General features: G+C 40.5%; 1 protein-coding gene across 2 annotated transcripts in view; it reads left to right on the top strand.

The window, feature by feature from the left end:
- USP6NL (USP6 N-terminal like) overlaps positions 1 to 19,153 on the top strand; it is a 229,592-nt gene that overhangs the window by 45,683 nt on the left and 164,756 nt on the right. For both annotated transcript variants that reach the window (XM_054695087.1, XM_037510601.2), the window contains one exon: positions 10,252 to 10,381. The gene's annotated coding sequence lies outside the window, so the exon portion shown is untranslated. The remainder of the gene's footprint in view (positions 1 to 10,251; positions 10,382 to 19,153) is intronic.

Genomic DNA, 19,153 nt, shown 5'->3' with positions numbered 1-19,153 from the left:
ACACAAAGGAGACAAGTGAGCAAATCTCTGGCTAGTCAATATCCTCCTGCCTGGATAGCCATTGGCTGTAGAACACTGACAAAACATCTTTTTTTTTTTTTTTTTTTATTCAGCAACATTTGGGACTGCATGATACTGACAACTTCCTTTGAGAAATTCTGTAGTGAAAGCTCAGCATTATAAAGAATTATTGCATGATTTTATTTTGAGGAGATTTTCACAATTTCCAGAATATTTTTTCTTCTCTATACAATAACTGGTTGTCAATCATTTTTCTGTTGGGGGTAAAGAATGCAGAAGACTTTTTATTCACTACAATGGAAGTCCTTTGAGAAAGGACCCCTTAATTAATGTTTATATGGGGCACATAGCTTTTTCAAAGACACTCGCCCCTTCCTAACACAGGCAGCTGTGTTTTAGAGACTGATTTTTCACCCAGCCAAAGGGCCCCATGGGGATCTGCTATTCATCTCAACCTCTGCCTCTCCACATTTTTCATAATGGAACCACATCCCTGCAATGCTTCTGCTGGCTGAATCCCATTCAGCCCCATGAAAGGGGCTGCCGATATTTAAAGTTCATTTCAGGAAGGTTTCATAATAAGAACTGGGGAAAATAACATAATCTCATTTTAAAACATTTCCTTCCTCTGTTCTGTTGATAGAATCAAACAATTCAGAGTTCCATCTGTCCTGTAACGGGTCCAGATCGTATGATGTGGTTTTGAAGTTATTTGTTTCCTTTGTTTTAGGGCACCTCTGGTGGGATTCCCTCCCCTCCTTGATGTATTCAGACTCTGCCATTTGATCCTTGGATTTGCAATTCCAGAAGCAAAATAATAAGCCAGCATTGTAGGAAATGTCACTCTGCCTCAATAATCAGGACAAGGGAGGGAAATTGAGCTCGCATAGGCCGAGTGGATTTTTGCGTAAAGGCACATTTTATAGTTAATATAAAAACATACAAACATAAAGTAAAACAACAACAATGAGAATTTCAGTGTGAATTATACCTCATGTGTTGACAGACTACATGGTGTGTCAGTCTTTTTCTCTCCCAAGGCCTCTGAACAACACAAGTTGGTGCTGCTTTCTGCCAGAGAGGCCCATTCCCAGACACCATCTCAGACCTGCATGTAGGGGGTGGGATTGCTTCCTAGGGCTCTGCCAGACTCCTCCTTTCCTGGGTTTCCAAACTGCGCACTCTTGTTCCTCTAATGTCTAATTCAAGGATAGGCAAACCTTTTCTATAAAGGCTCATGTTTTATCTGTTTGGGTTACTATGACAAAACACTACACACTGGGTGACTAACCAATAACAGAGATTTATTTCTTCCAGTTCTGGTAACGGGGGAGCCCAAGATAAAGGTGCTGGCAGAATCTGTCTGGTGAAGGATAGTTTCCTAGACTGTGCTTTCTCATTGTGTCTCACTGGATAGAAGAGGCTAGGGGAATTCTCTGGGGTCTCTTTTATTAGAAACTTTCACGAGGTGTCTGCCCTCATGACCCAATTACCCCCAAGGGTCCCACCTCCTAATATCATCACCTTGGGAGACAAGTTTTAATGTGTGAATTTTGGAGGGACACAAACATGCAGACCACAGGAGGCCAGAGAGAAAATATTTTAGGCCTTGCAGATCACAGTGTCTTTCACAATTACTCAACCCTGCCAGGTAGCACGAAAGAAGCTCAGATAATTTGCAGACAACTGAGCCTGGCTGTTACCCAGCAGGACTATTTATGGACATTGAAATTTGAATTTCAAATAATTTTCTCATGTCACGAAATAGTGTTCTTTTGATTTTTTTTTTAACCCTTTGAAAATATAAAAAGCATTCTTGTGTCATGATTTGTACAAAAACAGACGATGGGCAGGATAGATTTGGCAAGGGGCCATAGTTTGTCAACGCGTTCTAGCCCGCAGTTATTTTCCTCCTGGCCACCAAGGGGCCACCAAGGACTTCCTCTATGCCACACTGATTAAAATTCCTTCTTTACAAAAGAAGGAAGAGTTTTTACTGTAGTGCAGTTGAAAGGGGAAAGGCTGTTTCTTATTTCTATTTTTTATTCTCATTTTACTGATTTTCCCCCTCACTACTCAGTATCTCTGCCCATCTCCTCTCTTAAATGTTGATTTCTCTCTTCCATCTTCTCTTCTCACTTAAAAGCAGTAAATACTCTTTTTAAGACTTTCTCATCAAATCTCACAGTTTGGCTTCCCTTGTGTGCTAAGCCCATGCTGGGCACATGCACACCAGACACGAGTTTGTGTCTGTGACACAAGTTTCACCGGTTTGCACCCAAAAGAGAAAAACAGAGGGAGCTTTTCATAAGGTTACATCAATTTGATTTAAAGGCATCCCCTCTATTATGAGATGATGCACCTTATACTTTTTTAGAATCACAATGTCTAGTCTTTTGTGAAGTGGTAGTGACAGTAGATGGTTATATTTAACAAACAAAAAAGATAATCATGTAAACTGTCTTTTGCTTCCAGAATTTGTACTTTTTGAAATAAAAAAGACTAAAAATAATTATATATATGACTCCCATGTTTGCATTTCCAACCCCAAGTTCTTTCTCTCCTGGCTTCCAGACCCATAAATCTAACTCCCCAATGGTTAAGTGGGGAGTGCTATAAGCACCTCCAATTCAACGTGTCTAGCTTGAAATTTTTTATCTTCCTTCTCCTCTTCCCAATCCTCCTTTTATTCCTTTGACACCTATGTGTGCTGTTAATTAATCCTTGAGCCACTACAGGTTCTTGTCCCACGAAGCCATATAAAGGAATTTGCAGGCATTTTAGATAAGTAAGCAGAGAGAAACAAACTTTAAGAAAATAAAGAAAAGTTTATTTAAAGGAAGACAGTAAGGATTCCCAGGTATGCTGCACTTGGGAGGGGCACAGAAGCCGTTGTGGGCCCATGTCTAGGGGGTATTTAAACCTTTTTTCTCTATATGATAAAATCTCATCATCCTATTCTGTGATTGGCTCTTTCTCCTAGTCCCAGCTTTTAGAGTTTACCTCCCCTGTCCAAGGTCTTATTCTCTCAAATTTTACTGTCTCTGTTTAGTCCTCCTAGACTTTCTGACCTCATCTTTGGAGTATGTTTTGGTTAGCACTTAGAATTTACCGTCCTTACCTCCAAAGCCTCTTTAACTCTCCTGAAGTCCCTGCCTGCACTGTCCCTAAAGCTGCCTAATTAATCCTAACTTACCCTGGGACTCCCCTTTTCTGACATAAGCCCAAATTTTCCCTCTTCTTGCTAAAGCCCCTAGCATGGTCAGGGGCATCACAATTACTCAGGCTAGAAATGTAGCATTGCATCTCACTCTTTTTCCCCTTCTTTACTTTCTGTGGCTGGCTGTTGGCTAAATTCTGTTGATTTGACCACAGGTAATTCTAAATTTTCCCCTCCCCATTTAATCATGAAATCATGCATGCCCAATGCCTCTTCCTCTTTTGGTCCTTAATAGCAACTCCCAACTGCTCTCTGCTCGATTGGTCTCTCCAGCTGCCAGTCCACTATCATCAACAGCCACTGGTCTCAAAAAGATCTGACTGTGTCACTCACAAAGAAGCTATCAAGTTTTCCTCATTAGTCATAAAATCAACTCTTAAATTTCTTATTTTATTACCCAAGGCTCTCTGTGATCTTAACCTCCTTGCTGCTTACTTCCCCTCCTTACTGTTTCATTATATATATTCATTATCTATATGCATATATGTGTATACATATATATATATTTAGCATTTCTTATTCTCTAGTCAAGATGGTTTAGTCATTGAATACCTTTAGTCTCCCATCTTTATTCCTTTGTTAATAGGTTCCTTTCATTGGAAATGCCCTTTCTTCCTCTCCGAATAGCCAACGCCTACTCAATCTTCAAGACCTAACTGAAAGAAATGTCACTTTTCTACTGAGCTTTCCTTGAATTTGCAGCCCCCTAATCTCTTCCTTTCACATCAAACCAATCTCTTCCCACAATTATCACAGGATTTCTTGCCCTTTCTTGGAGGGCTTCAATAACTACCCATGGTTTTTAGAATAAAGTTACAAATTTTAGTGTTGCTTACAAGGTCCTGTACATCTGCCCTCCATCTGGCATTCTAACCTCATTCCTCACTGTTGCTGTGATGATTAATTTTGTGCATCAACCTGACTGGACTGTGGGTGTCCATATATTTGGTCAACATATTTCCTGATGTTTCTGGATGACATTAATATTTTAATGGTAAACTGGATAAAGATGATTGCTCTCCCTAATGTGGTGGGCCTTGTCTGATCAATTCAAGGCCTAACTAGAACCAAAAAAGCTGACCTCTCTCGAGTAAGGGAGACTTCCTCCTGCCTTATAGCTTTTTGACTAGGACATCATTTTATTTTCTACCTTTGGAATCAGACAAAATTATTAACTCTTCTGGGTCTCACACTTGCTAGACTTCAGACTGGACTGACATCGTCAGTTCTGATTCTCAAGCCTTTACTAGGACTTGAACTATATGATCCGCTGTCCTGGATCTCCAACTTGCCTACTTACTTACCTGCAGTTTTTGGAAATTACTTGCCTCTATAAATACATAAACTATTCCTTACAATAAATTTCTCTCTTTCCCTATACATCCTATTGGTTCTGTTTTTCTGAGAAACCATGACTGATACAGTCCCTCCCACTCAATTATCCCCAACAAACTTTGTCTTCCAGTTCCTTGTAAGCACTAAGCTTTTTCTCTCTATGGGGACCCTCTACCCCTCTTTCATGTCCTGGTTAATGCTTCTTCTTCTCAGCTTCAGCACCACATCCTTAAGAAAGCCTGACCCTACTGTACACTCCCCCCACCCTTCTAGGCTGAGTCCCTCTAAACTACTTCCCAGTCCTTAGCATAAGTATAATTTAAATGTTTGGGAACTTACTCATTTAAGTAATGAGTAAGGACCATACACTTCCTGAGAGCAGGGACCACAACTGTCTTGGTCAACCCTATAATCCCAGTTCATGGCACAGGGCCAGTGATCACCTGGCCCCTGATGCTTATGTTTGGGATTGTACCAGAAGTGATTGTGTTCTATAGCAGATAAGATTTAAGGGTAAGATAATGACATAATAACCTTCAGGACTTAAATCTGTGTCAAGAAGTATAAATCCGGAAAAGAAAGGTGTTTTTCTTCCAGTTAAAAAAAATAAAGTCACTATTTTTCTGGCATGGCTAAGATAACATTCAACCTAATTAAGACGACAAGGTGTTTTCCAGTTGGGTAATTTTGCTTGTTGTGGTTTTTAAAGTGTGTGTATAGCTGGATGATAATAAATGTCGAAGAGTAAGGAGGGATGAAATCCTAATATTGTTTCTTCACTTGTATCCATCTCCCACTTACTGTAATGACTTCCATATGTGGATAAACATGATTCATAGCTGGTGTTTTTAAGTTAAAATGTATAGATTGTAGCTCTCTAGTATGCTACACTATTTTCACTGTTCAGAGATTTCCTGTTAAACCAGGTTGCCCTTGAGTGCTGCAGCCTCCTGAAATGCAGGGTAAGATGAAGCAGAACTAATTAATCAATGCTGGGTTTCTCATGGGTGGCCACACCACTGCTTCTGAAAGCCTTTGCAATTCCCTCATGCTATCTCTTCTGCCTTTCACCTCCTTTCTTCTTCCTACACACTGACTTGGCCAGTTTCTGTCAGAGGTTTGGAATGGGAGATTTCTTCCATTTCCTTATCATGTACTAAGTTCTATTTACAATTGTCCCAAGAACGCAAACATGAAATCAACTGAAGGAAAGGGTTTCACAATTGTCCTGACGACTTTGGTAACATAGCAGGCCATCAACCAACAATATGTTTTGAGAGTCTCTTTTGAGAGCTGCACTGTAGCAGATGCTTGAGAGCTATAGAAATATAACACTATTTATTTGTTCCCTACTTAATGAAGACTTATTGCATATCTGTAATGTGCTATGCAGCAGATAGTGTTGGGGCTGCAAAACCCAACCCACTAAAGTAAGGAGTATGAAGAAGAAAGAAGAGAAGGAAGTCAGAACACTTGTATTCTCTGGTATGAGGTAATACCTGTCCACACCGAGAGCTCATTAATGCTTAGGTTCCCTCTGTATGGCCACCTGGAATGCTGTTCTCCCAGATGGCCTGGTGGCCAACTCCCTTACCTTCTTCAAATTCTTCTGCTTCTTTCAGATGTCACCTTCTCAACAAAACCTCCCTAACTTTTATGGTTGAACTTTGTTCACTCTCTATTCTACCCATCTGTATATTGAAGTTTAACTCCCAATATATGTAACAATATTAGGAAGTGGGGCCCTTAATGGGTTAAGTCATGAGGGTGGAGCTTCATGAATGGGATGAGTGCCCTTTATGAAAGTGACCCCCAGAGAGCTCTGTCCAGCTTCAGCTATGTAAGGATACAGTGAAAAAAGAGTTGTCTATGAAACAGGAAGCAGGGTCTCACCGGACACTAAATCTGCTTGCATCTTCATCTTGGGCTTCCCAGCTTCTAGAAGAGTGAGAAATAAATTTCTCTTGTTTAGATACCACACAGTTTATGATTTTCTGTTATAGCAGCTCTGAATGAACTAAGATACTAACTATACTGTTGAAAATTGCATCATCTCACTCCCTTACTACATTCCCTGCCTGGCACTCTCAAATCCTCTTTAACCTAAGTTTTTATTCATTTATAGCATGTATCCTTTTCCAAGAAATTATATAACACAGTTATGTATCGTACATAGTATGTTTGTCTCCCCTTTATTAAACTATATATTCTTGTCTGTTTTATTCATTGATGTATCTTCAGTGCAGACAATAGTGTCTGGCAGATGGTAGGTGCTTAATAAATACGTGTTGAATAAACACATGACATGGGCACATATTCCTAGTAAAATTTCTTTTGTATACCTTTAGAAGCATCATTATATTGAAATTGATAAATAATTTACCTATCAACATCTGTTGTTTGGTGCTTGTTCCTTTTGTTTCCTGGCTTTTGAGTGGCAGAGAGAGAATCCCTAAGGTAGTAATTTTATTGCTAATGGAAATGCTAAATTCGTCTCTAAATGGCAGGTGTGTACTCTTACTGGAAGTGTATGGTTCAGACTTCAGGTGCTGAAGGTGAGGATGAAGGGGAAAGCAAGAGTTGCAGTGGAAATTGGGTGGATCAGCTTTAGACATGTGCAGGCCATAGAAAGCTCATTCATGGCAGGGTGCCCCTTGGGTAGAAACACAATGTTGGCGAGAAGAGGAGCCCATGGATCATGGGGAGTTGAGGTGAAACAGGAGGCAGGGGCTGGATTCTGAGAAACTGGAAAGTCAGACAGAGGAGTTTTGTGAGGAGCATGAGGAGACAGATGTGGCCCAATGAAAGCTTGTCTTGGAAAAGCCACATGACTGCTAAACCTAGATTGCATTGCAAAGTGGAGGCAGATAAAGCCAGAGAAACGTGGTTCAGAGTTGTCTCCACAGCTAACGAAAGTCTGGACAAGGTGATACTAAGGGGAATCTGAAAGGGATTTTATAAGAAGTGACATGTTTTCCCCAATTTCTAGTATGAAAAATTTCAAACACATAGAAATATGTAAAGAATAGACTATTATTCAGAAAGAAAAGGAAAAATACTGGATGGTCTCACTCATAGCAGGAATTTAGAAAACCTAAATAAGAGACCAGGAAAAAGACTAATCAATACAAAGTGAAAATCAAAATCAACAAGCAACTATAAACCAGAGACACACGGGCGGGGGCAGGGGGGGTGCGTGAGGGGTGGGGAGAGGAAGGACTAGAGTCAAAATAAGGGGGGGGGTGCAATTGTATGAGGAATATAGCCAAAATGAAAATGCATACATTGTGCAAAGATGAAAAAAGATGTAAGAATTATATAAAATAAAATATTTAAATAAAAAAATAGACTATTATACTATACATGCATAGATAACCTAAATTCAGCAACTAAAACAAAAGAATTAGGACTTTTTAAATTGAAATAACATTGTTTTTATGACATTATAGAGATTTTAGGTGTGAGGCATTATATTTCAGCATCCATATATGTGGCTTTATAACTACCAGCAGCCTAGTTTCCACCCACCAAAGTGTGTGTGTGTGTGTGTGTGTGTGTGTATGTAAGTATGTGTGTGTGTATCCTAGATTCAGTAACTGAAACAACAGAATTTTAATTTTTGCTTCACTTACCAAGAACCTACAAATGATGAACTATAGTAGGTACATTATATGTACAGAATAATATTTTTCCAATTGTTGGACTAAGACCTCAGTTCAACATTGGATCATGTTTTCTCATTATAATTTCAATTGAGTCAAGAATACAATACCCTTTTTAGTATACTTAGTCCTTGAATATGATCCTCTATATGAAGTCACAATTCATTAAATTGATGAGAAAGGGAATGTGATGCTGTTTGGCTCAGTGCATCTGTGATTGTAATCTTTGCCAGAAAAATATTTTTTAACTGTTCGTGTTAGCTGGGTTGAGATGAAAAATATTGTTTTGTTCCTCTCTAAAGAAAATAAAAACTGATGTGGTTAATACTTTATGCCAAACATTCTCTGAGGATGAAGGACTTATTCATGCTACACCATTTTAACCTCTCATGTGGAAAAAAAATTAAAAGAGTGAAGTATGAAAGTAAATATGCTGAGGAAAATGATACTCATCAGCTAACGTGTCGCTATTTTTGATTTCCAGGTTTCTTCCTTTCCTAACCCCTGTTTTAGGTTGTTTTTGTTGCTGTTTGACCAAGAGTTACCGTCTATGTTTGTTTGTTTATAGGTCATCACCCTGGTCACTCACTAATACTTTTGTGGGTGATTTGTTAAAATGTTAATTTAGTAGATTTGATCTGTTTCAGTGCCTCTGTTTTAAAACCATAGACACCTCACTCATTAAGGGTCAGCAGTGAGATCATGAGGTCCTTTGGATTCTTTATGAAATGAAACTCCCCTTAGGGGGTTGATCTGCTCTTGAGTTTTGGAGTTTATGATTACCATGTAACAGTGAGATACCTGGCTAGTTAGTTCCCATAATAATTGCCCCCTAAGTGTGTGTATTCTTCATTTTAAGTAGATGGGATAGTGGTGTGGGGTACTACACTGTTTTGGAATAGCTTGTTGGAGTCTCCCAGTTAAGAGAGGTGTTTGGAGCCCTCCCATCAAATATTTAGTCAACTTTGGAGGCGAGATTTTAGAGGAGCATTCTAGCTTAGTTTCTTGATGCTTCTTTGTATACACTTGAGTAGTTCTTTCGGAGAGACGGAAATTGAGACAGACACCTGAAACTGAATGGCTGGTTGAAAGGCAATGGGCATTTCGTAAAGATAGATATTGCCAAATTGCCTCCAAAAAAAAAAAGTGGTCTCATTGTACCTCCAGCATACAGGAATCTATTTCTCCATCTTGGCAATGGACAATTTAAAATTTTCACCATTCTTTTTGTAAAAACCACAGTACCTTACTGTCTATTATAATTTGTTTTCCCATAAGAATTAATGGAGGCTCAGCAACTTTATTAACCTTGTGTCCCTCATCTTTCTTTTCCTCATTAAAATGCCCTTCATGGGCCTCCCAGGTGGTGCAGCGGTTGAGCGCTGGGTTGCGAAGCTGCCCGCAGTCTCTGCAGCGCTGGTTCAATCCCCTGCTGCTCCCCGGCCACCAGAGGAGGGTCCCACATGGCGCGCAGAACTCTCCTGCCACCCGCTTCTCCCCTCAGTAGTGTACTTCGGTCCTTCTGCCTGCTCTGCTCCCCGCTCTGGTGAATTCGCTCACCCTCCTGTGCTTCTGACTGTACCCAGAGCTTGTATAAATAAGTAAATAAATCTTTTTAAAAAATTAAAAAAAAATGCCCTTCAATGTTTCTTTTAACAAATATGCGAATGTGTAATGACAAAGATGTGTGTTGAGAGGTTGAATTGAAGAGCCTTCCATTTAAGAGCTGGCTGCTCTTACCAGGGGTTGTGTGTATGTGAAGAGTCTAGACTGCCGTAGGCCAGGGGTCCTGCCACTCATCTAAAATGGTCTGGAAAGGCTATAGTAAATAGTAAATGCGATGACTTTTAATGACATAGTTCTCTCTGACTTTTGAAGCTTTCTCAAGCCAAGTCAAGTTTTACTACTTACTCATATCCCTTTTACAAGGCCTGATTCTAAACTAGATTCAGCTGGTAAACTGAAACTGTATGGGTCCTGTTCATCCCCTTTGTGGTTTTCTTTCATTTGCAGAAACACCAAGGGCATTCTGAGGTCTTCTAGTCATCAAGAGCACATCTAAAGAAGTCCTGCTCTCCTGAGCATTTGATCCTGGCAGTCTGAGGAGTACTGGATTTCATGCCCTTCATCCCTGGCCTTCAAGGTAACCTTTATCCACTTGAACCCATTCCCAACAACCACACAATTCTAGAATCTACCTTAGTTCGCCCGAGCACAGTAGAAGATAGAGAAACCCTTTGCGCCTAGAGGAATCCCTTGGGCTTAGAGGCCAAGGTGGAGTTGCCAGTAACAGCTCCTCTCTCTGTGGTTCCCCTGCTGGGTCTCTCTAGAACAATCTCAGCCTTACTGTTCTCTGCTGGCCACACCCTTGCTTGGCCTCTTCCTCACCTACTCCAGCCCAGCTGTTTATCCCCAGCCTCCTCCCTCCTGTCTCCAACCTAATCCTGCAGCCATCTTTGCCTAACATAAGATTGACTTGGTATGTCTAAGAGGTGTGGGCCCTGCCTGCAATTGAACTAAGCATCCCTACGAAACCCAATAGCTACTCACCTCTATGTGTGCTTTCCTGGCTCTCCACCCCCCAAATGCCCTGATGTTGACCAGATGAATGCTTTAGTATCCAGTCACTGGTATGTTTTCAAATTCCCATCTGCTGTTGTATCCTAAACCTGTTTGTCCGGGTGAGTGATGTCTACCTTACATGGTAAGGTCTTGCGTGAAAGAGAAAGAGATAGATAGAGAGAAAGACATCAGTTCTATGTAGTTTTCTTTATACTGTGCTTACAAGAACCATAAATGCTTAATACATGCTTCTGGGTGGTACAATCAAACAGGAAATTATTTACTTTCTTTAATTATATGTTTTTTGGACTTTCTTGAACTTATCTCAAACTGGGTGGAAGGTGGATAGAATCAAGATGGAATAGTACTAGGCAATTATTTTTTAAAATGTTTTCCAGGGGTCGAATTTCTGATTTTCATATGCATAATTCCTTGGAGGGTCTTATTAGATTCGTAGTTCAGGAAATGTAAATCATATTTACAAAGTCAGATCACATTTAGTCCCAAAATGAGTTGCTGTGCACAGATCTGAGCAACTGTGAGTGAGGTCATATTCTCGGCATCAAGTTATTGCAGTTCTGCTTTAGAGATTTGTCATCCCAAAACAAATAAAACATGAAGGGCGAAGAGTCTTTTCCCATCCCTGTGTCCTCCCAGACTCTCTTAAATTTTTATATGGCCAGGGCACCTTGCCTTATGTCAGATTTTTCTTTTTAAACAGTAACTTTCTATAATTTAAATGTTTAAATGTACACAAACTTTTTTTTTTAAGTGTGACATTTTTGGGGGGAGGTATGTGGGCATGTTTGATTTGAAGATTAGATGAGCGTTTTAGAGGAGGTATATAGGGTTTGAAATTGGAAAATGCAATGGGTTTCTATTTTTTGCCATTTGTTTCAGTTCAGGCAACTTAACCTTTCTAAGCTTCAGGTTTCTCAAAATAAAACTGGTATAGTCACATTTAACATGAAAGTGCAAGAAGACTAATATACTACCTTTCAAAGCATTATGCTCTTTCTGGCAAAACACTACCAGAGGGGGACTGAGTTCTATCCCTGGCCCAAACCAGTGACTGACTTTGTGACCTGGAGATTGTTGGTTTCCCTATTCAAGTTTTAGGGTTGTAAGGTCAGGATTGTCATGCCAGCAAGGATCATGGCTGCCACCCTGAGCAACCCAGAAGAAAAAGTTGCTACCAGAATACAGAGTAGAAAGTGAGGCCTATGTCTAAAGTATTTTCCCTGAGACTGCATGTCACAGCTAAAAAAAAAAAAAAAAAAATGAGCTCAGGACTTCCTGCCTCATGGTCTAGTGCCCTGGCCAGATGTTTGGTTGGGGAGAGAGGAAGTCAAAGGAACCAGCTCCAAGAAACAGTCTGCACTTGCAAGCTGCTGAGTGCCCTGGCATCAAGGGACTTTCCCAATAAAAGGGGTTCTGGTACCAGTTCCAAAGTGAGGGGAGAAGGGGTATCTCCCCATACATCTACCAAGCAATTCTCCACCAGCATGGTAAATGAGAATTCAATTCAATTCAGACACAATAGAGCATCAGATTCCTCAGGTTAAGGGCTCAGACCCACAAGATTGCTTCCCACCATTCCACCCCTTTCAGATGATAACTGCAAACCCAGGTGGTCATCTGAGCTCCCGGTGACTGGTGATCAGAGGTTTCCTCGGGTTCAATTAATTTTTTAGTGCAGCTCACAGAACTCAGAAACATTTTTCTTACTAGATCGTTGGCCTATTATTGATATAAAAGGTGTGTTAAAGAGTGAGGCTCATGAACAGTCATGTAGACTGTTCATGTAGTAGACATGTAGTAGACATGTATAGGGCATGTATAGGGGAATGTATATAGGGCATGTATACATGTAGTAGACATGTATAGGGCAAGTAATGGGGAAGGGACTCGGAGCTTCCATGCCCCCTTCCAGCACACCATTCTCCCCTTATGTCCATGTGTTCACCTAACAGGAGGCTCTCCAAAAACTTGTTCTTTTGGATTTTTAAGGCGGTTTTATTACATAGGTATGACTGATTGAATTACTGGCCATTGGCAATGGATTCAAGCACCAGCCTTCCCCTTCTCCCTCCACATCCCTTTCAAGGGAGGGAACTAAAAGTTTCAATCCTTTAATCCTCAAGTTGGCTCCATTGGCATCCAGCCCCTCCCCGCCTTAGGTGCTTTCCAAAAGTCAACTCATTCATAGAACAAAGACACAAAACAAAAGACTTTGGTAGCTGTTAGCCAGGAACCAAATATATATGAAAAATATGTATTTGACCAAAATATGTGGTCTGAATGACCAAACATGTATTTTTTCTTATAAATCACAATATTGGCAACCACTTAGATGGTTAAAATGGTTTCTTCTTGGCTCCATGCATGAATAACCTTTGGGGAGGGCCAGGGACACTGCGTTCAGGAGCTGCATGTTAGTAGAAGCTCACCAACCTGCACCACTGCTTACCACCCACCCTGTGTGCATTCCCAAGGCCTGGACTTCTGAGCTTGTGCATTAGCACAAAGCAGACAGACTATCTGGAAGGACATCTTTGTGGAGACAGAAAGGTCAGGGCCCTGTTTGAGCCTATTGTGAACAGTGCTGGTTGCAGGGAGGGGAGGTAGGGGAGTTAAAAAAAAGGAGACTGCAGAAATAAAGTAGTCTTTCTTGTTCATTTTAACTTCATTTTTATTTCAAAATTCTTTCCCCACCACTTTTTTAGCTGTCTCTTCCACTCTGCCGCCTCATGTTCTGGCTGTTGACTTTGCTCTGTCTGATCTGTTGTTAGCTTTGCCCTTTGTCTGTTTTCCACTCTTGCAGCATGAATTCTGGCAGGTTTCTTTTCTTTTTCTTTTTTTTTCCTTTTTCCCTCCTGCTGGTCCCTGAAGTTTCCAGAACATACTTTAGAGGTAGCACTGTTCTCAGGAGTTGAGGGAAAAGCACTATTATTTTACAAGAGCATAGTTTTTCTTTCTCTTACAAAACACCGTGTTCCCTAATTTCTCTGTCTCATTGCTCATCTCCTCTTACACTGATTCCTTCCTTTTACCATCTCCCCTTATCGTGAGTTTTTTTTTAGTAACAGCTTTATTGAGATATAATTCACATACCATAAAATGCACCCATTTAAAGTATATGCTTCAGTGGTTTTCAATATATTCAGAGTTGCATATCTATCACCACAATCAATTTGAGATTATTATCATCACCCCAAAAAGAAACCCTGTGCCCATTAGCAGTTACTCCCACCCTCCCTCCCCCAGCCACTGGCACCTACTGTTTTATGGATTTGCCTATGCTGGACATTTCACATAAATGGAATCATCATATAGTATTTGATCTTTTGTTACAGACTTCTCTCTCTGAGCTCCAGTGTTTTCAAGGCTCATCCACTTGTAATCTATATCAGTATCTCATTCCTTTTCATTGCTGATGTCCAGAGATTTCATGTGTCCATGGAACCCAAATGATGTTAGGGGCAAGAGTCAGATATGATTGACAGGAACATGCATCAGACAGAAATGAATGCCAAGTGACAGATTATTGAAATGCAATGTGAACCTTTGCCAAAAATAGTGCTGGAATTATGTTGATGAACATTAAATACATTAGGGAAGAAGACAAAATCTTCAGCATTCAGGAGGGGCTCAGTCCAGAAAATTCTTTCCATGCAAATCTCTCAATGCTTCCATACACCTTCCTCTTGTTTCTTTCTCCCTTTTCCTCTCTAGTCTTCCTGTGGGAAGGAGCAATGTTACCCTGATTGAGATGGGATGCCCACGAGGAGTGCTATTGCCTAGGTATTTCCAGTTCTTGGTCTAGAGGAGGGAAATGTTTTCTTTTCTTTTCTTTTCTTTTCTTTTTTTTTTTTTTAGGGAAATGTTTTCTCTATGGGGAACTCGAAAGTACCCAAATGAGAAAGCATTAGGCAATAGCTAGACTGAATGTTGTTTTCTTTTCTTTTTTTTTTAACATAAAATAGATGTTATCAAGTCAGTAGGAAATGAAAAAGACCTGAGACACCCAGAACTTTGACACCAGCTAGTATTGCAGCCTGATACCGTAACAAGATTAATTAAGAGCCAGCGGGCTCTGGAGCTGGGAGTATATTTTGGTAGGTTATGTTCTGAGAAAATCAAGGAAATGGTGCTTTGGTATCCTTCATGAACCCTGCAGAGGTCAGAAACTGCCTGAGAGACTCCAGAATAGTCCTCATGTTGTAAAGCAGGTTATGAGATTATAACAGAAATAGTTGACCATGTTTAAAGTCAAGAATGATAAGCTATTGGCATTAATTTGAACCAAAAGCTAGGAAGGATATGTGAGCAGGATGGGAAGTTCCCCTCCTGCAAAAAGATCTCAGGAATTATATGAATAGTCACAAAATGAATTAAAGTTAAATATAATGATTAATATGTCTCCAAAACAATATAGAAAAAGAGAAGAAGGTTGTTTTAAAGCTCAGGGAAGTCATCATTAGGTTACGTAAAGGTCGGATTTGAAAGAAAAAAGTCAGAGTATGATTTACCATGCTCCAAGATCAGGTGATACACTGCTGTGAATTCTGAAATTCTGAGATTCAAAAGCCCATCCTGATTGGCTGTCATCAATCTGTCATGTTTCCCAAAAGTCCTAAGGGGCATCGCTTATGTTCCTGTAGTTTTACAGTATTCATAATGACAGTAATTTTATTGATAATGTTCTGAAACCCTAGGACCCAGACATGTATCTACAGAGCTCAGAAAGAACAGTTTATACTAAAAACCACCACACTATATTTAGATTTCAGTTATTCATTCAAATTCATTCAAATACAGAATGAATAAGTAACACTGCCAGGGTGATTGTGCAGGTAGCTGAGGGCAAAACCATGGATAAAATGGTCATGGCCCTGGTTATGAATTGGATGTGTTACACCAGAATTCATATGTTGGCATTGTAACACTGAGTGTGATGGTATTAGGAGGAGACTTCAGGGAAGTAATAAAGTCATGAGGGTGGAACCCTTATGAACAGGAACCCTCATAACCAGGGCCCCCTCCCTAGGTTAGATTATAATTCCTGAGATGTTTTTGCAGGAGGGACCCCATAGAGCTCCCTTGTTAGATCAGTGTTCTGATTACCAAATTCCAAATGGGGAGAGGGAGTTCTTCCACACATATAATTTTTATTTTTTATTTTATTTTATTTTTTAAAATAAATTTTATTTTTATATTCCCCATACAATTGCAACACCCTTATTTTGACCTCGATCCATCCCCCTCCCTGCCCCTCACGCTCCATAGAGTGTCTCTGGTTCATAGTTTTTTGTTGATTTTGATTTTCACTTTCTTATAGTTATTCTTTTTCTTGGTCCCTTATTTAAGTTTTCTAGATTCCTGCTATGAGTGAGACCATCTGGTAGTTTTCTTTTTCTTTCTGGCTTATTTCGCTGAGCATGATCCCTTCCAGCGCCATCCATGTTGCTGCAAATTGCATGTGTTTATCTTTTTTGAATGCTGAGTAATATTCCATGGTGTATATGTACCACATCTTCTTGATCCAGTCATCTATTTTTGGGCATTTGGGTTGTTTCCAAAGCTTAGCTATTGTAAACAGTGCTGCTATAAACATAGGGGTGCAGGTGCTCTTTGGAATTGATGTTTTTGTGTCCTTTGGGTAAATACGTAGGAGTGGAATTGCTGGATCATGTGGAAGCTCTATGCTTAGTAGGTCAAGAAATCTCCACACAGCTCTCCATAGTGGTTGGACCAGTTTGCACTCCCACCAGCAGTGCAGGAGAGTTCCTTTTTCTCCACAACCTTGCCAACATTTGTTGTTGCTAGTTTTTTTAATATACACGTATAATTTTTAGACACAGCAGTGTGTTTGGAGAATTTAACTATATGCGATATTATCTGACTGGAGATAGTGTCAGATTCCATAGGTTACAGACTCAAGACACATCCCAAGGCCATCCTCCACTTGAGATGCCAGTCAAAAGGCTAGGCTGATATCTGTGCTCCGACCCACTGGCTGTAAAAATAGAGGTTCCCAGGGCCCCCTCCCTAGGTTAGATTACTAAAATGGCTCATCAGACTCAGGAAAAGTTTCTTTACTTGATATTGCTTTATTATAAAAGATATGACTTAGGAATGACCAGTGATGAAGGAAAAGGTACATAGGGCAAGGTATGGGAAAGGCTCCAGTGGTTTCCAGCATTCTCCCAGCACCCCCACATGTTCACCAACCTGGAAGCTTTCTGAACCCTGTCCTTTTAGATTTTTATGGAAGCTTTTTACATAGGCATGATTGATTAACTCATTGACCTTTGATGATTATTTCAATATCCAGCCCCTCACCCCTCCCTGGAGGGAGTGAGTAGGACTGAAAGTTCCAGCCCTCTAATCAGGTTGCTTCTTCTGACAACTGGCCTCCATCCTTAGGTGCTTTCCAAAACTCACCTCATTATCATAACAAAAGATAGTCTTATCACTCTCAACACTTAGGAAATTCCAAAGCCTTTTGTAGCTCTAAGCCAGGAACTGTGAATAAAGACCAAATATATATAAGAAATAGCTTGGTCATTCTTTCTTATAAATTCCAGTATTGTGCTTGTTCTGGGGTCATGCGAGGACACAGAAAAGACAACTTTCTATGAATCAGGAAATAGGTCCTTGCTAGATGCTGGATCTGTTGGCACCTTGATCTTAGATACCCCAGCCTCCAGAACTGTGAGAAATAAATGTTTATAAGCAGTCCAAAGGGAGTAAGACAGGTCTGCTCATGGAGCTTTCAGTGCACAGAGGAAACAAGAATTAAACCTGTATATGACTGTGACTGTGTTACAGAGATAGCTCCTTAAAATGATAGCTCCCTGGTGGTGCAAGGGGTTAAGACGCAACCTATAAAGCTGTCTTCAGCCACTGCAGCATGAGTTTGATCCCTGACCAGGGAGCTACCCACATGGCGCGGCAGACCTCTTTTGTCTCATCTGCTGCTCCCCTCAGTAGTGTATTTCAGTCAGTCTGCCTGTTCTGTTCCCCACTGTCTCTGGTGAGTCCTCTCACCCCCCACAATTCTGGCCTGTACCCTAGTTCTTGTGTGTATAAATAAATATCTTTTTTTAAAAAAGGGGAGGCACCATGTTCCCTGCTTCACTTAATGATGGGCGGAGCTAAGTGTCCACGTGAAGCTAAGATAGCACAGCAGGCAGGTTGGATCTGGGAAGAAGAAGGGAGAAAAAAGAAGAAAGGGGAGAGTTTTTGTCTCTGTGACCTGACTTGTACCCTGGTATTTCTGGGAAGCAGACATGGAAGGAGACGAGTGAGGAGAGACATGTAAAGACTCTTGAAAGACACATAGGTAAGAGACCCCATAGGGAGGTTGCAGTGGCAGCTGTTACCTTGATTTTTACTTTGATTTTGTTCCTTTCATCCCAGACTTGTCTGGCCCCTTTTACCCTACTCCTATGGTTCCCCACCAGAAGGTACCTTAGACTAATGCAAGCTTTTTTGGCATAACTTCACTTTGGCATAACCCTGTTTATCTGGGCATTTACCTATGTGGATGGGTAATTTAGGGTTTTATTCAGAATATCCTTTTTTCTCTCCTCTCTCTATGCACTCTAATTCTGTAAAAGTTCTTTCACACTAAGCATGTGCTTTGCTTTTGTGCATATGGATGGCCAGATCCCTTTAGAGTATACAAGTTTGGGGGGCTCCCTGGGTACCACTCAGTCATGTGTTAGCAATTGCAGGAAGTGCTATGAAGGCCCTGAAGGTGAGCATATTGGGAGAAACTCTACCTGAGTTGGAAAATTGCTCCTACCCTCAGTTGAGATAGACTTTGTTTCTGGGTGAGGCTTGGGGTGCCTGCTCCCCCTACCCTTTAAAATGAGCTCTCAGTTCTCTTGCAAATAAATTACAGTCAACCAACCACCCCCCCCCCCACACATTTCTCCAGATCTTGCTTTGGTATACTTCATCACAGGATATTGGCACAATCTGGAGTCAAAATCCTATTGTGTGTGTGACAAGAGTTTTAAAAGTTTTACTTTTGTGTGGCTAAAAATACTTCAGAGTTACCATCTTAACCATTTTCACATGTGCAGTTCAGTAGCATTCAGTACATTCACACTGTTGTGCAACTATCACCATCATCCATCTCCAAAACTTTTTAATGTTTCCAAGCTGAGACTTTGTCTGGCAAACTAAACTACATGTTCTCCCTTTCCCTCAACCTGTGGCACCCACAACTCTAGTCTCTGTCTGTGTCTGACTACCTCATTTAAGTAGAATCATAGGTATTTTTCCTTTTGTGACTGTCTTATTTCACTTAGCATAATATCTTCAAAGTTATTCCATGATG

This window comes from Talpa occidentalis, unplaced genomic scaffold (assembly GCF_014898055.3).
Source record: "Talpa occidentalis isolate TD23 unplaced genomic scaffold, MPIMG_talOcc4v2.1 talOcc4.14, whole genome shotgun sequence".
NCBI lineage: Eukaryota > Metazoa > Chordata > Mammalia > Eulipotyphla > Talpidae > Talpa > Talpa occidentalis.
The sequence above is the reverse complement of the archived record's forward strand: the minus strand, read 5'-3'. Positions and strand labels throughout refer to the sequence as shown.